General features: G+C 49.5%; 1 long non-coding RNA gene across 1 annotated transcript; it reads right to left on the bottom strand.

The window, feature by feature from the left end:
- Positions 1-10,944: 10,944 nt before the first annotated feature.
- Positions 10,945-26,358, bottom strand: LOC116281031 (uncharacterized). The gene is made up of 2 exons (XR_012073818.1): positions 25,885-26,358; positions 10,945-14,155 (listed from the first exon to the last, which is right to left on the bottom strand). It is a non-coding gene; the product is annotated as an uncharacterized lncRNA (long non-coding RNA).
- Positions 26,359-26,957: the final 599 nt, after the last annotated feature.

Raw genomic sequence — 26,957 nt, forward strand, 5'->3', positions numbered from 1 at the left:
CCTCACCGTAAAGTGGGGCTGCTCCTCTACTTCTCAGAGTGGTTGTAAACAAGAGCCTGTGTGGGAAGCAGCCGAGACCTCACCTGGCACACAGAGGCCCTCAGTCAACAGCACTTGTCAGCAGGGAGAACCAGGCTACTCGCGGATGGCCAGAAGCCTCATGGGGCCCTTGGCCTCTGCGCAGGGACCCAGGCCCTGAGCACTCCTGTTAAGATTTAATTCATTACACCTTTTTGACTAAGTCATTTTCAAACACGTGGCTTAAGGATAAAATTAAAACCAACTAGAGAAGTCTGCCCTGATTCGGTAGGGGGAGGTTTCTAGCCACCCTCCACTCACAGACGAACCCAATCAGGGTTGAACATTTGGAGCAAGGGCAGCAGCGTCAGCCCCACGGGCGGGAGCCCACTCCAAGCCAGAAGTCAGACCCTTCTCCAGGTCACGCCAGCACCTCCCTTAGGCCGACAGTAAGCTGGGAGCCCTCACTCTCCCATCTGACAGCAGAGGAAATAGAGGCTCAGCGGGAAGTGGAGGCATGAGCTCTGGCTCAGGCTCGTCTGGTTTGTGTGCTCCATGGAGCTGAGGCTTCCAAATCAAAGCTCTGGAAGGTTCTGGGTCTCCAGGGCCAGAGCCTGCACCCAAGCCCGGTGTGACTGCGTGGCCGCCAGGCACAGGGGCAGCCCAGGGCGGGCCCACTGCAGACTCAGTCATCTTTTGTCTATTCTCACCTGTCTGTAGGTCGTGTCAAGGTTCACCTGCGCAGGGCGTGCTTCTGGACCTGAGAGCCAGCAGAGACGTGTCTGAAGCTCAGACCTTGTTCAGGGTATGAGGCTTCTAAGCGCCTTCACTGCCAACACCAAGCCAGTGTGAACACCTTCTGAGCTGGGGCTAGAGCTGGTCCATGGACAGAGGAGGCTGGGGGTTGAAATGCTGGCAAGGAGGCAGGAAGATGCTCAGGTACCCCTCACAACACGCACACTAGCACACCATGGAAGTCAGTGTCGACCAGTCAGGCTCACTGGGGGCTCTGTTGGAGCTAGGATCACCCCCCATTGGGATACAGTGGCTAATTCAGCAGAGTGGGGAGGGGGTAATGTGGAATCGCTGGCAGAGTGACCAGCCCCTGACATGTTCAGATATTTCAAAACCCCCAGGATGTGGGAGAGCCCGCTCCTTAGGGATCTCTCTGGGGTCTATTTTTCAGCTTAACATGATTGCATTTTCAAGGGGTAATCAATGTTTGTGGCCCACACAAATCCAGAGAGCCTCAGTGGCCTCAGACATGTCCCCATCGGCACCGCCTGCATCTTCCTGAATCCCAAGAGAAGGGCGATGCCCCCTGCCACACCCAAGGCCTCCCATCACCCCCACTGGAACAGCCCTGGCCATGTGTCCTCAGCCGTGAAGAGTTCAGACACGGGCCACCTTGCACCTAGCAGCTGGCCTCACTCTCAGCGCCAAAGATGGGAAGGAAATATGAAAAGCCTGTTGTTGGTACAGCAGGAGGAGGGCCAGGAAAAGGAGACAGAGTGTCTTACGCAAAACCTGTAAAAATAAAATGAATGTAGATTCATCACTAGAAATGTCTGCCAATACACCCACATCACAGAGTATTCTGACCAACATCTTTATGTGCTACGAGTGTTCCCATGTGTCTGTGTCCCCCTGTGCGTCTGCGAGTGTGGCATCTCGCTCTGTGTGCGTTAGCATGTGTTCCTACACAAACGAACCCTCTGGAGCAGCCCTGAAAGGACGCTCCCAAGGGGAGAATGGGTGCAGATATTACTTCTGGGAGGAAGGGCTGTAAAACCGGGCTTTTCATTTTAACGCTAGGTCCTGTTTGAGTTTTACAAGCTTAGATCATTTAAAATAATAATAATTTAAAAAAACCAACTATATGGACCAAAAACAAAAATTGTTGCTGTCATCAAGCCATCAGCCACTGCAGCCACCCCCCCCCATGGTGGCCCTGAGGGCAAGTCAGGGTGAAGAAAAACTGGATACTGGCCAGAAACAGTTAAGATCCATATCAAAGATATAATTTCAAGAAGCCCAGACTCTTGCACAGTAAGGCACTAAAATCATTAACTTGAGATGTCTGGTTTTTGTGATTAACATCTTTTGATGTTCGACTACATTTTTTTTTTTTTTTTCAGCAAAAACTCCTGTCTCCTGGTTCCTCCCTTCCCTTTTTGGAACAGTTTCTGAGAGCTATCTGAGAGGTAGTCTTCTGGACTGTAGTCTTCAGTAAGGTCACAAATAAAACATAGCTCTCAGCATTTAAGTTGTGCTTTTTTCCCCAGTTGCCAACTAATTTATTATTTTATATTATTATTGAAGTATAGTCAGTTTACAATGCTGGTCAATTTCTGGTGTACCAGTTGCCATGTAATTTAACGTTTTAAAATTAGCTAACTTCTGGGGGAGGGTATAGTTCAAGTGGTAAAGAGCTTGTTTAGCATGCATGACGTCCTGGGTTCAATTCCCAGTACCTCCTCTAAAAATAAAATAAATAAATAAATAAAATTAGCTAACCTCTCTGGGTCAGCATCGCTGGGGTTGGCCTCCTCCATCCCCACAGCCCGCCCGCGCCCCCTTCTGGCTGGGAGGTCCACCAGCGTCCCGACGCCCAGTGGTCTTTGTAGGTTTGCCCCTGGGAGCCCCACCCTGCAACCCCCAATTCCGGCCCACGGAGGCCGCTCAGCTCCGAAGGCCACGTCCCACTGCCCAGCCCAGCTCCTGCCCATGAACCTTCCCCCACAGCGCCCGTCCCCATCCCAGGGCTCCCCCGGGACAGGGATGTGTGTGCAGCCGGTGGGAACCGGGGCGCCGGCGGCCAGAGGGCTTCCCCTAATCCCACCCTCCTGCGAGCGAGGGCCCAAGAAGGCCCCAGACGGTGACAGCGCAGGTTCAGCGCCTAGCGGGGGACAAAAGGAAGGGGAAACTTCAGTTTTGAAATTCTTATTTTCTGCCCCCTTTCTAGGGGAGGGGGCGCAACAGGCCCCTCCGCGCCCTCTGCTCCCCGGGCGCCAGCCACGCCCATCCCCGAGGCGCGGGGGAGGGGACAGCGGCCCAGATGCCACAAAGGCCTTGCCCGTGGCCGCGGTGGGGGTGGGAATTCCTGATGTGGGTTCCTCCGGCCTTCAAAGACGAGGGGAAGGTTCCTGACCAGAGAGAGAAGAGGAAAGAGAGTTCCAGCGGAAGGCACCGCTGGGCAAACGCCTGGCAGCGGGAAGGAGCCAGCAGGCTGCGGCGGGAGAGGCAATGGCCGGGGGGCTCGGGAGGGACTCCCGAGAAAGGGAGGGGAGAGGAGGCAGATGGCACACAGCCACCAGGGAGGACTATTAAAAGTCCTGTTAAACGAATCCATTCAAGAGTGAACCCTCTCTTAACATTTCTTCTTGGGTCCTTGCTCCTGGGGTCAACTCCACAGGGGCTGGGTGGGGGCCACTTCCACCTCTGCAGAGAAAAAGAGGCTGCAGCTGAGGCCTTGAAGGAGAGAATTGCATCAAGCAAGTCAGTCAATGGTTGAACCAGGCGAGGTGGGCAAACCTCTTGTTGGCCCTGTCAGAGAAAATGAGTTTGCTGCCCCCCAAGGGTGGGGTGCTGGAATGGCCTGCTCTAGGTGAGAGCAGAGACTGTGACTAATATAACCAGGAGGAAACCCTTGCTGATTTAATCACCCCGTGGGCCTAGGGCCCTGGCTCATTGAACCCTACCTGTCTCCCTGGCACTGACTGCAGCTTTCAAACCCCATTCACTGACTCACTGCACCCCACCCTTTATTCATCCATTAGCCACAGGGACAGGTTTGGAGAGATTTACCCAGGGACAACACAGGGTCACACAAAGGGTGGGAGGGAGGGCCTAGCACTCAGGTCCTGCACCTGCTCCAGAGGGAGTCTCTAGGGTTCACTAGCAGCACCCCTAGGCAGGGTCTTGGACCGGCCCCACAAAACTGTCTCCTGAATGCTGCTCTCATCCAGCACCCCGTTGCTGGCCCATGAACACTTTCCTACTGCTAAGCCTTTGCGCAGGAGTTCCCTCTGCCTGGAATACCCTCACTTGGGCCTGGCGAAAGTTCCACACACCCTTCAAAGGGCACTTATTTGGTGAGAGGTTCCCAGACCCATCCCTGGAGCATGGCTCTCCTTGGCCTGCACAGGGCAGTGTGTCGCTGAGTCCTCAGGCCACACAGTAGCTGCCTATTAGGTACTGAGTGCCTTCCTCATCCACTCACTGAAGAAAGCCTGCATTTTGAGCCTGTTTCCCATCTGTGGATGGGATGCTGTTAAGAGCAGGCACCACCTGTTGCTCCCAGAGTGACCTGGTGCTCAGGCATGACTTCGGGACCAATGAGAACACATCCCCTAGGAGCCCCTGGGCGAAGATGCCAGCCCAGAGGCTTCTACCTGGGGGCTTTGGAGCAGGATGAGGGGATGTTTTCTCCTTCCGGGACCAAGCCCAGGGGCGCCTTGCATGGCTCATCTCCTGGCTACCTACCCAGACCACAGAGGACAAGAGCAGAGCCCACCTGACAGGTGGAGACACCAAGGCTAGACAAGGAGCAGGCACTTGCCCTGGGTGGAGGGATGGAGGGGGGCAGGGCCCAGTGACCCCGAAAGACAACAGAAGCCACCAGCCTGAGGTGGCCTCAGGACGCTGCCAGGGGCATTTATAAACAGCCAAGCCAAACCACAGATACCAATGACCAGTAAAGTGAACTCCTTGGCATTCTCTGCTGCCCTGATTTCCACCTTCAGTACTTTGCAACAATGGATTTGACTCAGGTCACAGTCTCGTATGAAAAAAAAGCTGAACGAGTTACATTCCCTCAACTAAGACTCACTATTAACTCATCACTTGCTGGGTGCCACACCCTGGGGCAGGGAGGGAAGCAACTATTATTTTTATTGTTATTATTACAATAACATATAGACAAATAACATAAAATAATGTTGAGTGAAAGAAGCCAGACCCAAGAGGGCACATACTATCTGATTCAATTTTTATAAAGCACCAAAAAAAAATTAATCTATGGTGGTAAAAGTCAAAATAGTAGTTGCCCTTGGTGGGGGCTTTGGAGAGGCTGAAATGTGCTATACCTTGATCTGCATGGAGCCATATGGAAGAATCCATCTGGTTGCTTACATAAGGTCTTACATTTTAATGTAAATACACCAATAAAGCTGATATAATCATATACCAACATAATGGAAAAAAACTGAAAAAAATATAAATGTACGTAGGTATATGTATAACTGAAGCTTTGCTGTACACCTGAAACTTTCGATAAAAAATAAGAATTAAAAAAAAATAACATATCAAAATACTAATGTTCGTTGTCCATCTTTGAGCCCCTTCCATGGTGGCAGGAGGGCCGTCTCCATCGCCGTGTCCTCCCAGCCAAGCTCAGGGCGGCCGCTGGCTGCAGCTCTCCCTCTCCAGCCTCACAGCGTTTACGGCCATGGATGGAAACTGCGGTTTGGTGGAAGTGGGACTTGTTGGAAGCCAGTGCTCTTCCCAGAAACTTCTGGGCCGCAGTAGCTCTAGGAGGGGAGGCAGAACCATGAGTGCGAGGATGGAGCCTGAGCTGCAGGTGGCCGGGTGACCAGCTACAGCGGCCAGGCTGTGAGGGGCCAGAGGAGGGAGGGACTAATGCTTCCAGCAGGAGCTGAGGTTCAGGCTGTCTTAAGACAACGGGTGAAGTTGAGACCCGCAAAAAACAGAAGGGAGGACGGCAGCCCAGGGAGAAGAAACGGGAAGCAAAGGCCTGGAGGGAGGCAAGTACAAGGTGTGGGCGGGAGAGGGGTGCCCTCCTTGGGCTGGTACATGGGAGCTAAAGGAGGCTCCGCGCTGCAGGTGTGACCGGCACAGCCATGGATTGGCACCAGACAATACTGGGTTCTTTTGGGAACTCTGGGGTTCTAAGAAACTTCCAGAAGGCTTTAATAAGATGATAGCAAACATAGTTTGCTTTTTAACTAGTGTCCGTCACACCCAGATTCACAAAAGAAGCTGGAGAAAGAGGAGCATTAAGGCAAGATGGATCTGGGATCTGACGCCATCTCCCGCTCCTCCCCCACCAGGCACTGAGCCTTCTCCACCCAGGTGGCTCCTACTGAGACACAGCTGTGATCACTGGTAAGGATACAGGACACCTTCCAAGTGGCCTTACAGAGGACAGGGACTCTTGGCAGCCCAGGCAGTGACGAAGGATTCAGAAGGAAGAAAATCAAGATGCCCTTAATTTCCATCTTGAACATGACCCCCGTTAGCCCTCTGCAGGGATCGTGGGGTGGAACAGAGTTTTGTTTTTGTTCAAAAAGCTGTTACAACATCAGTGGAGCATCTTAAAAATCAATGACATCTTAGACAAAAGGTCAAGTTATATATATACAATACAAATAGATGTATTTATCCTGATGTTTGTTTTCATTTAAAATTATATTGTGAAAAGGATGGTGGAGAAAAGGAAGGAAAGACATGATAGTGTCATCATCACCCATAGCTGGGAGTCAATAGATACTCTTCAGAGAAATAAAGGAGTAAACGTGTTATATAAAATCATGAGGGGTAGGGTGTAGCTCAGTGGTAGAGTGTGTGCTTAGCACGCACAAGGTTCTGGGTTCAATCCCCAGTCCCTCTGTTAAAATAAATAAATAAACAAACCTAATTACCCCCCCAACAAAAAAATAAGTAAAAAAATAAAATTATAGAGGCAGCCATAAGTACATAGCTGCAAAATTCCCAAAATATCAGAAGAAACATTTGCACCCAAATTAAGCAAATATTTTACAAACTACAAAAATAGAAAGCATAAAATAAGATGATGTCATTGAGTCTAAGATAGATTTGTCACATCAATATATGTAAAGGGAAATGCCTGTCAGATGGTTCACATTCAACTCTAAGCTGGCAGCAAAAGACACTCCCCAAACCAGAAGACTCAGAAAGAATGAAACTAAAAGGATGGTGCAAGGGGTAACAGGCAAATACAAACAAAAGACAGCAGGGGTCAAGTTCAAGGCAAAACATTAGATGGGGCCAAGAGGAGTACTTTAAAATGAGAATGAATGCAAATCACAGTGAAGATATTGCATATCTAGCATGTATCAAACAGCATGCATTATTGGTATTTCTGCATCAAACAACACAGTATCCACATTAATACAATGAAAGAAATACAAAGAGAAAGAGTAAAAAGTACATCAGTGGAGGAAATTTTAATTCCTCTCTCATAGATGTGTGTACAAAAAATTAAGATTAAAGAAGACTTAATAATTATTGAGATAGATTTAATTAATTTATATCAAACTTTCTACCCTGAAAACAAACTTATTCTTTGCAGATGGACAACTGAACAGTCACAAAGATCGGTCACATGTTAAACCATTTTTTAAAAAACAAGATATTCTTTTTATAATTAGTAAACAAGATATTTACTTTTTAGTAAATATAGGAGAGAAAACACTCTCCAATCACAATGTAAATCAATAACCAAACTACAAAACAGAAAGACATTACTACCTGTAAATTTTAAAACTCTTAAATTGCTCTCAGGTTAGAAAGGAAGTCAAATTGAAATTTCAGAATATCCAGAAACAACCATAATTGAAACACTGGATATCAGAACCTAAGGTGGTAAGTTAAAACAGTACTCAGAGGGAAAGTCATAGCTTTAAATACTTCTATTAATAAGGATGAATAGAAATTAATGAACTAAGTTTCTAACTCAAGCTAGAGGTAAAAAACAGCACCATCAACGGAAATTCAATACAAACAGTAGGAGAGAAATAATAAAGATAAAAACGTGAAATGATTTAGAAGAGGAAAAAAGTAGAACTAATCAACGTAAAATGAATCCAGATGAAATAATTTTTTAAAAATTGAAAATAGTTATATCAGTAGTTGATCTCATCAAAAAAGAAAGGAATAAAATACAAATACATTAAAATGATAACAGGGTAAACTTTTTACTGCACACCCTTTGGTGCCTTTAGAGCTGAACTTTCAGGGGGAGAGAGGCCATAGCAAGACAAATCAGTAAGGTTCAATTTCTTGTTTTGGCAAAGCCCTTGCTCCCATGTTCTCCGCAGCAGGACGTGCTACAGTCTAAGGAGAGTCTGTTTAACCTAAACTCTGCTCGCCGCTTTCTGTATTTTTCATGCTAAGTTACACGCCATTTTCATGGGCTGAATACTGTGTGCAAAGGATCCTCCCTTGGATGTTTTCTAAGGAGCATCTCCCTTCCTCCCCGAAGATCTGAAGGGTCAAAGTTAGTCATTGGTCTCCATCTGGAACGGTACAGGTGGAGGTTCGGAGAGGCCAGAAGACACCTTCTGGCTTCCCAGCCCTCACAAGGCACCGCTGGCCTTGGCAGAGGCCTCCCCGTCAGTTGAGGGTGAACCAGCTTCAGCCTTTTACTTCTCCTTGATGGACACCAACTAGCCTGGGGCCCTGGCTGGGGAGGGGGGCCTCTGCCTCCTGGAGAAACATCACCAGATAACGATGCTTCCAGGCCAAGAGAAATGCACAGAGGTCTGGAGAGAGCGGGGGAGGCCAGCAGCCGGGGCTCCAGGGAGGGCTTCCTGGAAGAGGCGGTGTGCACGCTGGGACTCAGAAGTCAGGACTTCACAAAGGGGGAGAGTGAGTGCTGGGGGGAGGAGAGGGCACTTGTAACTCCAGCGGCCCCGCAGACCCCCTCACTCACACCCTCGGAAGCTTGGAACTCAGGCTCCGCAGAGCGGGGTGGGACTGTGACGAGGAGTGCTCACTGCGCGGTAAACGCCGGACGCGACCTCGGCGAACACACCTGTCCTGGAACGTTCATGGAAGTCGGTCTTTCGGCCGAGCGGACGTCCGGGAATTGCTAATCGTCGCCCCGCCGCGGGCCCCTAGTAGATCGTCCCGGCGGCCCGAGCCGCCCTTTGCCGCCCCCTGCCGGTCGGTCTGTCCGCGCCTCGCTGCGCCGCCAGGCGGGGCAGATCAGCCAGGTTGAGCTCCCGAACACAATGCGAGGATTGGCCGCCCCGGGTCAGGTGCCTCCGCCCCCGGCCAACCAGCGAGGGAGGCGGAGTCTCAACCCGGCTGGGCTGCGGGTCTGTCCGCACCGCCCAGGGCCGCGGGCGGGGGCCGGGGTGTGCCCTTCCTGACCCCTCGGGATTTCAGGTCCCACCTCCCCTCTCCACTCAGCGGCCGGAGCGAGGTTTTCAAACCCTGAAGTGGCTTTTTGGGGGATAAAGACAAATTCTTGCTGGGCCTCGAGGCGCTGCGGATCCGAGCCCTGCGGCCTCCCCTCCTCCCTTCCGGCCTCGTCTTTCCCGCCGCCTCCTCCTCTCCGGCCACCCTGGCCTTCCGCCACCTGCTCCCTCCTGCTCGGGCTCTTACATCCTGTGCCCGGTGCCTGGCCTGCCCTTCCCCCCACCTCTCCTCAACGGCAGCCTCCTCCCCCCATTCTCCCGCTACGCTGACCCAGGCCAACTCCCCTATCCGGGCCGCTGGGGCTGGGCGCACGCCCTGCCTTCCGGGGCCGCCCAGCCCAGCCCCCATCACGTTGTCAAGAGCAGTCCCTACTTTCCAGACTCCAGTCGTGCTCAGAGTTTGCAGCCACCACTCCACTAGCCCCACCACTGTCCGAGGACCCGCAGATGCTGAGATCTGAGTCTGTGCCCGACACATTTGTGGCTGCCCTGGGAGAACAGCTCATCAGCGTGCTTGCAAAACAATGCGGTCTACTTAGCGAGCACTCTGATGATTTGCTGGCACTGAGCTGGGGGCTTTGATGGACACTGAGTCTCCACAACCCAGCCTGCAAGGTCAGACATGTGAAAAGGGCCTTTCAGGTTCATAAAAGACTTGTTGACATTAACCAGCAACATCTGATAGTGAAAATAACCTGTCTTCAATATCAAGAGTCTGATCTCTCTGGCCAAACCGTCTTCTGCCCCACCCCCAGAATCGGGTCCTGTGCGTCTGCAGGGCTCACCTCCATCTCAAGTCTGAACCCTGCCTCAGCTCTGAATCCCGTGTGATCTTGGACAAGTTACTTTCCCTCTCTGATCCTGTTTTCTTTCTCTCTTCTTTATTTTCAATAAAATTAACAGGTACACTTTTAAAATTTGAAATTACTATTATTTTTAATGGAGATACTGGGGATTGAACCTCATGCATGCTAATCATGCACTCTATCACTGGGCCATACCATCCCCCAAAAGGTACACGTTTTTAAAAGACAAATGTAAGTACAAGGCTTATAGTGAAAAAAAAAAAATAGCAGTTTCCTGTCCCCCTCCCACTCCCTCCAGAGGCAGCCATTTGTGTTCTAGATGTTTCTTCTGGCACTCACCTCTATATGTGTGACAACCCCTAAGTGTGTAAGTGACAGGTTTACGCTGAATTCACCGATTTTTCACTTTTGGATGCGATCCAACGATTGCCTGCTGCTGAATGGTGGGGATTTAACCGTTAGACCCTGACACCCCCACACTCTGTTCTGTCCCACTGTGTGACCACACCCCTCTAAGTCTCCCTCACCTGTAACAGGTGCTGTCTCCCCAGGCCTGGTGCAAGGATAAAATGACCCCCTGGATCCTAGGAACATTTCACACACAGCTTGGCACACAGCAGGTAATCAATAAATGCAGCTACTAGTGATAAGTATCTGCTGAATGGTTCAAGTATGTTTAAATTTTTTTATTATGAGCAGTTTCAAACATACATAAAAGTAGAGAGAATTAAAGTCTGATAAACCTCCAAGGACTCATCACCAGCGACAGCTACCTCAACCCACAGGCCTAAGGGCCACCACTTTATATTATGGGTTTTCCTTTCATCATTTCTTTCTAACGTAAAAATGTATCTATTTGTATGCCCCTTACTTTTTTAGACAGATGATGAGATAATATATAAGAATCAAGTGTTTTTAGGTAAACAAACAAAAAATGATTACAAATGTAGTAAGTTTATTGCAGAAAATCCAAAACACACATACATCCAAAATCTCACTGCCCAGCTCTAAGCAGGGACCACATTGCAGGAAAATGTGGAAATTGACAAAGATGTAGATGTTTTCATATATACTTTTTAATAACACATTTACTGAGATGCAATTCTCATAGCCTAGAATTCACCATTTAAAGTGTACAATTCACTGGCTTTTAGTATATTCAGAGTTCCACAACCATCACCACTAATTTTAGAGCATTTTCAACACCCTAACATGTTGTATCTAGTAGCATTCATGCCCCATTTCCCACCCCCAACTGATCTGCTTTCTGTCTCTTTGGATTTGCCAATTCTGGACATTCTATGTAAATTGAATCATACAAAAAAAATAATAAATTGTATCATACAATATGTGGCCTTTTGTCGCTGGCTTCTTTCACTTAGCATGATGTTTTCAAGATTCATCTATATTGTTGCATGTGTCAGGACTTCATTTCTTTTTATAGCCATATAATATTCCTTTGTGGTTATATATTGTTTTTAACCTGCTTTAAAAAAAAACTTTTTTAAAAAAGCATATTAGGAAGGTAACACACACATCATTGCAGGCAGTCCTCTCTGAAATGTCAGCCCTGCAAGGAGCTTAGAGAATATGGCAGGGCATGACTTTGTTATTCATTCATCCATTCAACAAACACCTGCTGAGCACTGGTGTTGAGTTGGGCCCTGGAGACCCAGAGATGGAGCAGCCCTGGCTGAGTCCTTGTCTGGGTGAGCCCAGCAGGAAGAGCCTGAACTGACTGCAAACCCCTGAGATCAATGCAGATGCTCTCAGAAGAGGTGGTCAGACAGTCGGGGACTAGAGTGAGGGGGATTCCACACTGGGGTTGGGGCAAAAAGAGGCTTTACAAGGAGACAGTGGAGTTGGTGGTGGCAGACGGGGCAAGGGGATGGGATAGAAAGGCCTAGCAGAGGGAACAGCATGTGCAAAGGCCCAGAGGTGTAAAATTTGGCCCTGTGCTTCCGTTTTAAGTAGACTCACCCAATCATGAAGGCTTTTCCTCCCTCTGCCCCTCACCCCTCCCACTGTTCTCATAGCCCCTCTGACACAAGCCTATGACACAAGCAGGGTTTTTAACCTCAGTTCTACAAAAAGAGGGGGAGACCAAAGGATAGAATTCAGGGGTTTCTGAAATTGAACAGAAAAAATTTTACATCCTCATTTCCACACACCTGACTACTATTTACTTTATCATTTAGGAATAGGGGGAACAAAACTTCAGTGGTGTCTGCTGCATCTGTGACTTTGTCAACAACAGAAATCCAGATATTTTCAAATCACGTGCTCACTGAAGCAAAATTTCTAGATCATTTATACTCACTGCTACTTCAACAAGATGAATTTTAGACTTGCAACTTTAGTCTTATTTAATGTGCTAATAAATAAAATACACTACTACACTGTTCGTGTGTTTAAGCTGAGGCAGGAAGGAGGGGCAGAGTCCCTCAGAGCAGCCTAATGCTGCAGGTGGCCCCAGGCTCTGCAGCACCACTCACCTTGTCACCCATCCTGAGCACAGTTGCCTGACAGGCGAGGGGGCGTGGTGTCCAGAACATGTGCTTGCTTTGGGCCATCATCTTCGTGGGATGCTGGCTGGTGCAGGTTTCCTCTGGCCTGTGGGGGCGACTTGCCCAGCTGCTGCCAAGGGGCCTACGGACTCAGATAAGCCAAGGCTGTGCGGGCCATGCGGGAAGGAGGTGGGCACAGCCAGGACAAAGACAAGGCAGGGTACAGCCTAGGGAGGCCCAGCACTGGGCAGAGGTCCCTGGGATGCCACCCCCTCAACAGAGGGATCCTCAAGGCCAGCTGTAATGTAACAGAATCTCAGCTCTTCTTTACAGATGTGAAAACTGAGGCCCAGAGAGGCCAAGTGACTAGCTTGAGGTCACACAGTGACTTGGTGGCAGGGACAGGAGAACCCAGGCCCCTGGACTCCCTGAGAAGGCAGTAGGTAGAGCCTGTGATGTGCGATACCAAGGTAGGGGCCAGAATGCACATTTCTGTGTTCCCAAGGTAAGATGTATGTTGTAAGAGAAATGAAAAATTTGGGCTCCCAAACAGAGACATAGTTCGACCTTCAACTATGTTTTTTAAAGAGCTGGTGGAGTAGGGTAGGGTAGGGTGGGGATCTCAGAACCAGATTGCCTGGGTTAAAATCCAGATCTCAGTTGTTCCTGTGATCTTTGACTTTAGTGCTCTGTGCCTCAGTTTCCTCATCTGTAAAACAGGGTAGTATATACCCATTCAGGTAGGTTACTAATGTATTTTTAAAGTTGGGAAGAAATGCCCCAATAGTTACCAGTGAGATTTTGGGAGATTTAATTTTGTTTTATTTATAGTCATATCTGTACAGTGCAAGCTGTTTTATTTCCTCCTCACTGGAAAGTCCCAATATGGTTGGAACCTGCCTGTCTTAGTTACTGATATATCCCAGCACCAAACATGATGCCTGGTACAGTTTGTTGACAGAATAAGTGAACTATCATAAACAATGCCTGCCCTCTTGGAATATCCACTTGACTAGAGAAAACTTCTACCCAAAGCAGTTCTGATACTGTGCAGAAAGAGAGAGCTACAGGACAGAGGGAACCCACAGCTAAAGGGAAGGGGCAGGCTTCCTGGAAGAGGTGACATTAGTGGCAAAGGGGTCGGGATGGACCAGACTTTTGTAGGGATCTTCATGGACGGACACTTGATGGGTCACAAGCTCAGCCAGGGACAGCATTAGGGAAGGGTGGACAGGCAGTCCAGGCACTGCTGAGGGCCGCGAGCATCTTGCTGTAGATCTGGATTTCACCTGGGGGCAGTGGGGACCGGTGGATGGTCTGAGGCAGGAGAGTGCTAGGATCGAGGTGGAGCTTTGGGAAGACTAGCTGAGGGAGCCCAGGGCAGTACCCCTTAGGGTGCCACAGTGGCCCAGCTGTGAGGTGGTCTGGTCTGGGAGGATGGAAAGGAAGGCATGACATTTTAGACAGAGAAAGTTGATCAGGAGTCGAACTTCCCAGAGAGCAAACTGCCAGCCCAGATGGCTTCCCCTGTGACTCTCACATGCATTTAAGGAACAAAGAGTTCTACTCTTACCCAAACTCAGATTGCAGAAGAAGAGGGAACTGCCCCACTCACTCTGTGACACCTTGACATCAACACCTGATAAGGGAAACGTGAAAAGAAAAAGTACAGGGACATCTCATTCAGGAAATATTTGCAAAAAATCCTACATGACGAACACACTGAATCCAGACATATGTGAAAAGGATAAAACAACCATCCCCAGGGTGCAAGGAGATGGGTTCAGTATTGGAAAACTCAGCATAATCTGTTGCTTTAACAGAAAAAAATAAGTCACACCATCCTCTCTACGATTGCAGGTAAAATTCAAGATCCATTCATGACAAGAATGTTAGGAAACTAAAAAATGGTCAGGACTTCCTTGCCCTGCTAAAGGGTAGGAAGCTACAAAACCCTGTGACAAGCATCACATATGGTGGTGGAGCACTGAAAGCTTTCCCTGTGAGAATGGAAACACAACAAAGATGCCCATTGTTATCACTTCCAGTGTGGTTCAAACTGAGGTCCTGGCTAGAGCAGAAGGGCAAGGAAAAAAAGGTACAAAGATCCGAAAGAAAGAAACAAAACTGTCATTATTTACAGATGATAGAAAAGTCACAGAACCAACAGATAAGTTACTAGAACACAAGGGTTTAGCAAGGTTGCTGGATATAAAAATCAACATACAAAAAACCCCCACCCACATTAAAAAAATTCCAGCCGTAACAATTAGAAAATGAAGTAAGAAGAACCACTTACAAGAACATCAAACACAGGCCTCTTAAAAACATGTACAAGGTCTCTGGAGAAAATCATAAAACTCAACTGAGATAAAGAGGCCTCCGTAAGTGGTGAGATATACCATGTCCATGGATTGGAAGACTTAACATTCATTATAAAGAGATCCACTCTCCCTACGTGATACATAAGTTCAATGCCATCCCAGTTAAAGCCCCAACAGGCTGTACCACAACACTGCACTGGAGTTGCCTGCAAGGAGAAGGCAGGGTCGTGGTCAGGACAGGGCACAGACTCTGGGGTGCAGCAGTGGTTTTATGGGGGAGATCATTTTCAGGTGAAACTGGTCCATTATTGCTGGCCTTCTAAGTTGGTGCATCCCTTTGGGGGCAAAATTTGATCATTACATATCAAGGTCTATGAGAGTGTTCCAGTGCTTTGACCCTGTAATTACTCTCCTGAGAATAATCCAGAAGAAAAAAAAAGTAAGAAAACCCCTCAACAGCCAGCAGTGGGGTTTGAATTCTGGCTCTGCCACTTACTAGCTGCTTGACAGCAGGCAAGTCCCTTCTTCTCTGGGCTCTAGCTTCCTTCTGTGTGGAATGGAAGGAATGGTGCCCGGCCCTTTGGATGATGGCAAGGCATCTGGCACCCAACAGCCCCCTCAAGCCTTCCTGGAGTGAGTACAAAGGTTACATCCCCTTCCCATTCCCCATGCTTCCGGGAGATGACTCTCCTGAGGGTGATACAGCCAGCTGGGCTCAGCCACCAGCCCGGGTGCACCAGAGACAACGTCCCCACAGCTCCAAGCCCCCACCATTCTGCTCTGCTCAGCGCTTCACCCTGGCTTCCTGCTTCCTGGACTCACCTGCAAGACCCATCCTGAGGGGCCCCAGCCAGGCCCGGCTGTCACTGCTGTCACTGTCAGAGCAGACAGCAGCACCCGGCCAAAGCACAGCACCTGCTCATGCATCTGCTGGGCCCAGGCTAGACCTGGCTTCAAGGCAGCTGCCTGTCCGCCCACGGCCACTCACATCTGTTTGGATCAACTACCATTTCCTGAATTTCCTGTGCTCTGACTGACTTGGCACAGGGTAAAAGAGGGGGCCCCCTGCCCCAGCGGCTCATGAGCTTCAGGGTAAGTTAGTGACCAGCTCCTGGGCTGACAGCTGTCTTCCACGAGGCCAGAAGGCCTCAACACAGATGCTGGGTAGAGGGAGCCCCTCCCCAGTCCTGCTAAGGGGTGCTCCTTGGTCTGCAGTCTCTCCGCCCTGGGTCCTGAGCCCCTGAATGCTTCTGCATGTGACAGATAAAAGCCTATGAGATCTTTTCACATTTTAGATAAATGTTCTTTTGAACCTAAAAAAAAAAGCCTATGAGAAATTAGCAGAAATGGGCCACACGGTGACTTGCTGGGATACTTTTCATAGCACGTAAAACATGCCCATTTCAGTCTAAAGAGGACCCATCCAAAGCCACGTGGAGCTAGCAGAGATGAACGGAACCCAGGGCTCTGACTGTGGCCTAGCACCTGCCCCTCCCTCCTTGGCACCAAGCTAAGGTGCTTTATGCACAAAACCTCACTTCATTCTTAAACCACCTTGAAAGCCAGGCCTGTTTCCCCACTGGGACTCAGAGAGGTTAGGTCTCTTGTCCAAGGTCGCACAGCTAGTAAGGAGTAATGATTGAAGCAGGGGCAGCTCTGTTCTTCCTATTCGGTTTCCTGCTCAGATTGCATTTAAGACACAGCAACAGAAGCAAAGAATTTGAGAGATGGAGGGGCAGGTGCTGGAGAAGTCCAGCTCACCCATGGCCAAAGCCACCAGCTGCAGGGCTTCCCACGCTCACTGCAGCGGTGCCTGTAGTGTTTCCCTCCACAGCCAGAAAGTAAGCAGAGTGGGGCTCCAGACCCAGGGTCCAAAGCCACGTGAGCCCACGAGCCAACACAAGCACAGGCTGCCCAGCCTCCACTCCGCCCCCCACCCCGTCTTCACACCCTTTGTCCCACTTCACTCCTTTATCACCCACTCCAGGTCGTTTTGAAGGACAAATTCCCACAGGAAGGGACTGCTTAGTAGGAGCTCCAGGAAGTCGGCTCCATCCAGTTTGCCCCCCTCACCTCTCCTGCAAAATCCAGGCGGCTTCCTCACCTCACCTGATCTTGAGACAGCTGTTCCACGCTAGATAGCACATACTTGTCTTACAACTTTCAAGCGATACAGATTCCAGCCTCCTTTAAGGCAGAGTAGTTTCTTTGTCCCTGAGGGAAGCCTAGAAACCTGCCCTTGGGACAAAAAGTCACACCCAAGACACAGGTCCTGCTAAAGTTCTTTGATGGGTTTGGGTTGCTGGTGGGATCAGAACCTTCTAAAACCAACCAGCAACTAGGCTTACTGGAGGGGCCCGGCCAGTTAAAACCACCCTGGGGACTACGCAGTGTGTAAAAGACAGGCGGGATTTAAAGCAGGAAGTGGCGGCGCTACTCAGTTCTACCCTCTCCCTGATGCCGAGGGCCCGTGGGAAACTGGAAAGACAGACAGCTCCCACAGTAAGCCCCTGGCCTGGGATACCAGCGGTTCGCCCGGGGTGCTGCTGTGAGGTGGGTGTGGCCAAGCTGACTTCTACTCAGCACGTGGGGACGTGCTCTTCCGCGTCCTCCTGTCCTTGTGCAGAAGGCACAACCGATACACAGTGCCTGTGCTCAAGGACGTCACTACAGGCACAAGAACCAGTTCGGAACTACACACTGAGATACTGGGGAAGGGATAACGGGGAGGGGAGGTGGTGAGAGGGGCTCTGTCTTGGTCAGTCCCGGCGCTATAACAAAGTACCGCAGGCCAGGTGGCTTATAACCGACGTATTTATTTCCCACAATTCTGGAGGCTGAAAGCCAGATCAGGGTGCCAGTGTGGCCGGGTCCTGGTGAGAGCTCTCTTCTGGGCTGCAGAGCAGAAGGAGCAGAGGGGTTCCCAGGGGCTCTCCATTATTAGGGCACTAATCCCATTCACAAGGGCTCCACCCTCCTGCCCTAATCACCCCCCCACATCCCCACCTCAATACCATCCCCTTGGGGACTGGATTTTTACACATGAATTTCAATCAGGGAAACATTTAGTCCTCAGCACATTGTCTGCAGTGCTGATATTTTAAATGGACAGAGTTGACACAATGAGTGAGTTTACAAAATCATCGGATGGGCTGAAAACAATGGGCCAAAGATCCAAGAATGGCTGACTTCCCAACAAGGACCCAGACCAGGAAGGTGGGGAATCAGGCCACCAGCGGGAATGCCGAGTTCAAGGGTGTGCAGCACAGTGGTGCCCCGGGCATAAGAAAACAGTGCGGCTGGTGCTGCAGACTGCCTCTGGCATTCAGAAAGTGGAGGCATGGATAAGCAATGCACTGGTGTCTCTCCGATCTCGCCAGACAACAAAGTCCTGGGAAGCCTTGCATGGAGAGATGCTTCATATGAGAAACAGGCTGAAAGTGACTCCTCTCCACAGCCGCTGTCTTTCCAATTCCCAAAGCAAAACGGCCCTCGGAGTCGGGGAGAGGGGGAACTAGCTAGCATCACCGCTCCCTGCCTTAACCCTGGCCCGTCATTTACACACTGAGTACACCTGCATGCACCGCAGCTTTAACACTTTACTTCGGCCTTCCAAAATTGGGCGTCTGATTGAAGGAACTCGATTTTCACCCCAAACCCCAGCTACCAGGGCGTCTGGGAAACAGTTTTTGTCATCCTGGTCTCTGCAGTCCCAGAAGCAGTGCCCAGCACACCCCGTTCCCAGGACCAAGGCAGGCAGGAGAGAGGAGAACTTCCCACAGACCTGACACTGCTGGTCCAGGGACTGATGGGGAGGAGGAAAGAAAGCCGCAGCACGATGATGAGGGGAGGGCCAGGTTCAGCTCCCGCAGAGCTCAGAGGCCTCCTTTCCCAGGCCTGGGGCGGTGGGAGCTTTTCTGTAGAAGAGCAATGATCCAGGGGGAGAAAAATCAATGAAAGCCCACTGACTGAAAAAAAATAACCTGGGCTAGAATTTTTCTAGGGGGGGAAGCTCCAAACCATAACTCATCTACTGCTCTATTAGTAACACATAAAGCCACAGCTGATAGATAGAACCAGTGTGAAGTGTTAACTATACAAAAGAGAGAGGAGCCCAGTGAAGTAGGGGAGGGAAGACATCTGGGCACAAGAAAAGGGAAAAGGACAAACACGGAGAGGAAAGCGCAAGGAGGGAAGAAGCCTGTGAGACAAGATGCAAAAAGGAGAGGACAAGGAGGAGGGAGGGCTGGGGCAGAGAGACAGGGAAACTGGGCAACGCAGCCCAGCAGAGGCAGCGAGGGGCACAAGTGATGGGGGCAGGGGACCGTGTTCTCCCTACACAAGAGCTCTATTCAGCCCACCGTAAATATCAAGGATGTGCCACGCTTCTGGCTTCTGGAAGCAGCCTCCAACTCTTCTGCCCCAGTTGCTGATGTAATCCACAACCAGGGCAAAGAGACTCGATTCACTTTTCAACCCACTTCCTAGTGACCCAGATGTGCGCTGCCTGGCTCCTTCTAGCTTCAGAGCCTCTTATTTCACGCACTAGCTCAGAGTTCAACAGGTAAGTTTGTTTCTAATTCTTTAGGCTCTCCCTGGCCTAAGGTAACCATTACTAACTAATGAGTGGTATCCTCCCATTCCTTTCTTCAAGCTCACATAACAGAAAGATACCTACAGAGAGAGACAGAAAGACAGAGAAAGGAGGGAAGGCGGGGGAAGGAGGGAGAGGGAGGGAGGGAGAGGGGGAAAGGGGGGGAGAGAGAGAGAAAGAGAGAGAGAGGAGGAGGAGGAGGGAGCGGAATGGAGGGAGGGAGGAGGGGGAGGTTTCAACATACACATACAAGCACAATTCCAAGCCTGAAGCTACCTGTAACATAAACACCACGCTTACTGGGGACCACAGTTGCTCAAAGAGGGAGGACTTATGTTGGGCTGGAATGCTGAGGAGGTGGCCTCGGATGTGGAAGTTGAAGGGTCCAGCGTCTACAGGCGGAGCTTGGGGAGGAAGACCTTCCAGAGGGAAGGCAAGGCAGGGAGGGACAAGGCACATCTGAACAAAGTCAAGGTAGAACACCTGGCAGGACTGCAAGGGGGAGGGACACCTTGCAGGATCAGAGCTCACGGGTGATGGCGATCCAGGAGGCTGAGAGCAGGAAAGGCACTTTCCCTCCAACCTACCACCTGATCGCCTCATCTGGGTGCCTCAGGGGGCTGGTCTAAACCAGTTCTGGGGTCTCTGGACTCAACTCTACAACTCCCACCAAGCCAGTGAATTCTAACACCACTTCCTCCACCTGAAAAGAGAGGTTCCATGAAGAGCATCTGGTACCCAGTGGCATGTTTCTGCTGAACTCTGGGTGCCCAGCAGGGTGGCTGCCATGTGGGAGCACTTGATCGTCAGCGAACTGAGCTCACTGCTTTCTGGATAGTTCGCTGGGGGAAACAGATGATGTCACCACAACCTAGTGAGTACATTAAAGGGATACCCGGGGTTGTGGGGACACAGTGACTGACTCCCCAGGGCAGCTTCAGAGATGTGGAGGCCAAAGTGTTCTAGGGGAGATTTTCGGGGATAAGAAGTCATGCATGCTAGGCATGCGCTCTACCATTGAGCTCTACTCTCAGGAAATGGGAAATGGGGACAGGAATGGAGTTTCAATCTTACAAGATGAAAATTCTAGTTCTGGGGATGGATAGTGGTGATGTATGCACAACAACTTGAGTGTACTTAATACCAATGAATGGCACACTTACAAATGGTTAAAATGGCAAGCTTTGTCTTTTACAATTAGAAAACTGAAAAATAAGGGGGAGGAGGATACAGCTCAGTGTAGAGCGTGTGCTTAGCATGCACAAGGTCCTGGGTTCAATCCCCAGTATCTCCATTAAAAAAAAAAATGAAAAAGGAAAATACGTATGTAATAATGGCACACAAATATAAAGTCAAAAAAGAAACCAACTGCCCCAAATCCTAGTTCCCAGAAGCAAATGACATTGTTTTGACATATTAATGTTCCAATTTTTCTATACTTTTCCCAAAAACGTAGGATTATAACTTATACACAAGGTGCTATATTTTTGCTTATGATTTTATCATAGCATTTTTCATATCAAAAACATTTTCAAAATTAAAAACCATTACATACAAAATTATAGTTTTATAACATTCCATATGGGTGGACAGTGAAATTACCAAGAGCAAACACTTTAGACATGCAGAAGACTAACCTTCTTTGATGTTCCATTCCCTCCATCCCACTCCCCATCCTCTTGTCCCCCCCTCACCCCTGCCCTGGGGAAACCACTTACAGTCTCACCTGTGGCAATGTCGTGAGAATGGGCCCCTGCAAGTTACTGGCACTCCAGGACGAGGGTTTACATGAGGCCAGTGGTAGCAGCGGGTTCACGGCTCCACAGGGCCTGACCACTGACTCTGCAATTCTCTTAGCCTTTTCCTCACAGTTGTTAGATAATGCCACAGTCCTAGCCATCACACCAGTTCTGGGGCAGGCATGAAGATAAGTCTCTCTAAGAACACACATTTTCCTTGACATTTCATCGGCCAGAACCGGGTCACAGTCTCATCTCCTTCTCAGATTAAATACTGGCTAAAGGAAATAAAGCTGCCTGGGCTGTTTAGCCAATCGTGATGTATCCCCCAAGCTTAGGGAGCTCCATCCCCTCCCCACGGATGCTATCTGAAGGAAAACGTGGGGCTCTGTTAAGGAGGGAGTGCTGGGTGCTGGGTGCTGGGAGGAGTGGTCGCTGGCCAGGCAACAGTGCATGCCCTAGGGACCCAATATGTTCTGCTAAACAAATCCGCACGCATGCATCTGTGTGACATACAGTAACATCCTCAGCCACTCCTGGAGGTGGTTTCTAGACTGTATTCATGATGCCTAACACCAGCTTATGCAAATACAGGCCGTGTGAGAGTGAGCTGCTAACAGCGAGCTGGCAGGATGACCTGCTGGATGACAGTCAAGATGGCTCACAGCTCCACAGGTTCCTATGACAGATGCAGCCAATCAGATGGTTTATGTCTGGTAGGTAACATGTAAGTTACTAAATTAGGATCCTAAAAAAAAACAGTTGAATATAGGATGGGAAATGCGATTTAAAAGCTCCATACGTGTGAAAGCAAGCAGTGGCTGGTCTGAGACTGAAAGGGATGAGTTCTAATGGGTCCTGACATCGTGGAGTCACCACTGAACATGGCTACACCCGCTTCAGGTTGAAGCCAGAAATGGATTGGTTCTAGTCTAGTCTCTTGTCGAGTAGGCTTTGCATCTAGAATTCACCAGTTTTGGGGGGGTGGGGGAAAGGGAAGGGAGATGAGCAGAGAGTCCAAGAGAAATTGCCACTTACTGGCTGGAAGAGAAATGTGAGCAGATCTATAAAGCACCTCTCTCTGCTGTTACCCAAACAGCATTGTTACCGGCTAACTATTGGGTTAATACAGGAATCAATAAGGCATTTATTTTGACAGGAAATGGTCTTTCTACACGGACTCCCTCTTTGCTGTGGTGGCTGCAGTGGGAGCCGGTCAGGATAAGATTATCTTTCTAAAGCACAGTCTATGTAAAGGGTTACCTTCCTGGATACACTTTTGAGAAATAATTAGGAATATACACTTTCATGTAGTTTGGGGCAAGCAATATTCTTTAGTCTCTTTACATTATACACTAATGACTTTTCACTGTTTGAATTTTCTAGAATTATGTCCAGTTTCCAGACATTTGTTTATTTGCTTGCAAATGTGGAAATTTGTATTACTCAAAAAATCTTAAGGACAAGTAAGCTAAACTCAGAGGTCCCAAAGAGTTTGATTAAGCTAAGGCTCTGACACCCAGCTTAGTCCATGAAGCAGCATTTTCCCATCTACCTCCCATTTTTCCCTTTCCAGCCCCCCATCAAAGTAAACAAGTTAACTCTTAGTATGTTCCAGGCCCTGAATAGCTACAAAAAAGCAGAAAACATCCCTGCCTTCCACATGCTTCCAACTCAGGAACAAGTAATTAAAGTCAAAGACAGCTCTCTAACTGATAGCAAGTTGGGAATACTATGTGTTCCATGGCCGTTGTATTACAGACTGGGGAACAGGAGACCAGGGAGGGGTTATCTGGAACTGGAGGGCGTGGGCATGCCTTGAGGCAGCATCTAAACTGAGCAGAGAGGCTGGTAGACAGGAGGAAGGCATTCCTTAATGAACAGGGTGTGAGCAAAGACATGGAAAAGCAAAGGGCAGATTTACCAACAATGGAACTTTCGTGAGGTTGATGTGGTGGGGGGAGGACGGAGGAGAAGAGAGGGAGAAAAACAGTATAATCCTTCCAGGAGCTTGTAGGTATTATTTCAGTTAAGCTTTACAACAGTCTTCAACAACAACAGTCCTATTTTTACAGATCCAAAAACTGGCCCAGAGAGGTCAACAAACTCACCTGAGATTGCTTAACTGATAAACCGTGGAATATTCAAATCCAAGTCTGCCTAATCAAAGCTCCTCTTCTTTTTCTGCCATGCCATGTGTCCTTAAAGCCTAGCTAAGGATTCTGGACTTTATTCCACAGGCAGTAGGGGTGGAGGACACAGGGATTAGCGTCACCAGGTGTTTCTGCTTAGACAGGACCCACCACTTGTCCTGCACTGGGCAAATGAGAAGCTGTCCCTGTCCTCACAGAACGTGCAGCTCTGTGGTTAAGTGCAGCCACCTTCATTATAACGTGAGTACAATGACAGACGTTTGGGCAGAACGCTATGGAGATACCGTTCCAAGGAAGCCTTCCTAGAGCTGTCATCTGAGCTGTTTTGGAAGCGGGGTGAGGTTGAAGGAGGTGGGAAAGGATATTCTAGGTAGAGGAAAACAAGCAGTCTAAAAGCAAAGGTCTGAACCATCACGGGGCATGTATCTGGGGTAGCAAGAAGGGTGGAGAGTGAGGCAAGCACTTTAGGAATGCCTTGCCGAAGAGCTGGTCCATCCTGAAGCACCCAGAGGCTTGAATTGGAGCAACGTGGTTCCATGTGTGTGTTAGAAAAATTCAGAAGCCTTCAGAAAAGAGGGCTGGGGGCAGAGAAGCTGGTTGGCAAAGGTTTAGGTGAGAGAGAGAGCGCGAGCCAGGGTCTGCACAAAGACAGTAACAGCGGAAATGGGAAAAGTTTGAAAAACATTTAGGAGGACTTGGCGGCTACACATGGGGGATTATGGAGCCAGAGGACTCAAAGATGATCTCCAGGTTTCGATCCTGGGCAACTGGGTGACTAGGGAGGGGCTCTAGAGTAGAGCAGAGAAGGCTGTGAGGCAGACCCCGTGGGACAATGAGCAGGAACAGTGGATGGGGGCTTAGGGCTCCGGGAAGAATCCAGACTAGAGACAGAAGCAAAGAATAGTCAGCACACAGGCGGCTGTTAAGCCATAAGGACGGATCAGGTGACGCAGGACAGTACGCAGAATAAGGAGAGGGGCTAGAGGAGGAAAAGTCAGAAGCAAGAAGATGGAGAAAAAGGAGAGCAGGGCCAAGGAAGGGATCTGGGGACCAAGAGGCTGGCCTCATCAGGTGCAGGAGAGGTTAAGAAAACGAGGTCAGAAAAGCCTGCGCCTGCTCGGGCATCACACGTGGATGCCGAACACCCGGGAGACTGTGGGAGACGCGGCCCAGCAGGGGATGCAGAGACTGTTGACGCAGGCCTGGGTTCAGGAGGCTGAGCTGATCATGGAAAGAGGCGGGCAGTGGCTACAGGGAGACTTGGAGTCAGTTTTTAAAGACCAGGAGCGACTTAATCCAAAGGAAAAGAGCCAGGGACAAACGGCAGGTCTATGAGAGAAGACACGTGATGGCACAGGGACAGAGAGGAAGCCGAGGAGCAGCCTAGGCACAAGTGGAGGACACAGGCCCAGCTGGGAGCAGCCGAGCATGGCCAAGAGTGGCAGGAGCTCGTCAGTTATCTGAAGGGGAGATGGGCACAAAGGGACAGCTGGCATCTGGGGAGATGAATTCTGACCCCTCCAACTCTTTCTTGAAGTAGGAGGCCCTAGAATTGGACTACTGGAGGACGGTGGGGAGATGGACACAGGCAGATTTCTTCTGGACTTGGAGGAAAGTAATTCAGAAAATTTGCTGAGCAACATGGTGAAGGGGGGTTGAGTCAGGACACATTAAAAGAACTGTCCGGTGACATCAAACACCCTACCCTGGTGAGGCTGGGGACCATGAGTACGTCACAGCCAAAATCTACATACACGAGTGGTGTTTCCTACAGTAGATCCAGGATTTCAGCAGCATGCAAAAGTGGGCTGATCCAAGTGTGATGTTTTATCAGACATAAGTGGTACAAGAAGCTGAGGATGCTAGTCATCAACAGGGAGTTCTAGTCGGGGAAGGAAAGAGGGATTAGAAAATTGAAGGCCTGAGGCTGAAATAAAGGGATAGCAGGAAAGAAGGTGTGAAGAGTTGGAGAGCATAGGACATTGGGAGTTTAAGATTCCAGATGTGGGTTGGCTCCTAGGAAGGACAGGGGCCAGGACGTGGCAGCCAAAGAGGTGGGAACGAGGGTAACAGGAATCTCGCAGGGCAGAGCAGGAGCGGCTGCAGTGACTCAGACACCCTGGGGGGCCGGCATGACTTAGGTGACAGAGAGAAGAGTGAAGTCTAAGCACCAGGTCTGCAGTGAGCACGGAAAGGGAGAGGAGGTGGCAGAGGGACATGGTGGGATGATGGCTTCAGCCTCGAACCCTGTCAGGGTTAGCACCGTCAGGGGTATGACCTGGTGAGAAAGTCACCAGAAGATTCAGGCAGTTCATGATGGCATTCTTGCCACAGTGTCACTGCTGTGTAAGGAGAACAGTGCAAGGACACCCTCGATCCGTTCCTCAGGTGGTGACAGGACGGCATGGCTTAGAATGTAACAGTCCTTCCTCCCCACCCCATCCTGTAAATCCCCAAATTGAAATTGTCCATTAGTTTCGAGTAAGTCTGGTGGCAGCTCTGTACCAGGGCACAGAGAGAGGAGGCTGACGGCATGACACGTCCCACATTTAACTCACCATCACAGCTGACTCCTAGAAGCCCGAAGACTGGCGTTGTTAGGCTTGTTTTATAGCTGAGGAAATGGAGGCGATGGCTTTGCTGATGTCAGCTGGATGACAAAGGGCGCAGTAGGGACCTGGCCTGTTTTAATGACTCCAGTCTGCTCCTGCCACTGATCAGTTTTGCCTCCTCAGTACCTCTGCAGCCGATCTCCCTTCTGAGGCATGGGACTCCAAAATGATTTCCACCGTTAATCCCCAAGTTCAAGTGGGAACTTTGAACAGGGAATGGCTCGGAAAAAACGAAAAAGAAAAAACCAAAAAAAAGTCAGACATGACGCTGGTAACCATGTACTGAGAACAACTCAGCCATCTTGATACCAGTTCCAGTGGATTAATTTGTTAATTTGATACATTTCCAAGGCAGAAGTAGCTCTTTTATACTGAGTGCTATGGACTTACGGCAAATATTTATACATTTATCACCTAATTAGTTTTATCTCCCTTTTTACATAGAAATTAACATTACAAAAAAAAAAAAAAGAAAGAAAAAGCAAGCTGGTTTGCAGCCAAACGCTGGCTTGGGCACTTTGTTCAACTCTCAAGTCCCAGGTGAAATGCCCCCTCCTCAGGAAGGCCTTTATCCAACTAGTCTGGGCTAGGCCCTCTGGTCCCTAGACTCTCCACTTCCTCCCAGGACTTCCCAGTGGACTGTAGACCAGTATCTGTGAGCTCTCTGGTCGCAGCCTGTCTCCTGCCTGGGCACATCGTCTTGTTCACGGCTGTACTCTCCAGCTCGCACAGCAGATGCTTGACAAGCGGGGATAAACAGCTGCGCTTACCTAATCCACCACATCACTCCTGTCACTCCTCTTTAATAGGAGAAAATCCCCATGAGAGGCTGTGTGTCTGTGGTGCTCTTCCCGCTCGGCAATGACCTGCCTCTCATGGGCATGACCCATAAGTCACTTTCTGCATTTCTCCGTTGCAACAGGGGTGCCATGAAACAAGCTACCATGGATTGAGACAGACTTTCTGCTTGTCCTATTCAAGTGAACATGCTTCACTCATTTGGATGGGGAGGTGGCAGG

Source organism: Vicugna pacos, chromosome 6 (genome assembly GCF_048564905.1).
Source record: "Vicugna pacos chromosome 6, VicPac4, whole genome shotgun sequence".
NCBI classification, from domain to species: domain Eukaryota; kingdom Metazoa; phylum Chordata; class Mammalia; order Artiodactyla; family Camelidae; genus Vicugna; species Vicugna pacos.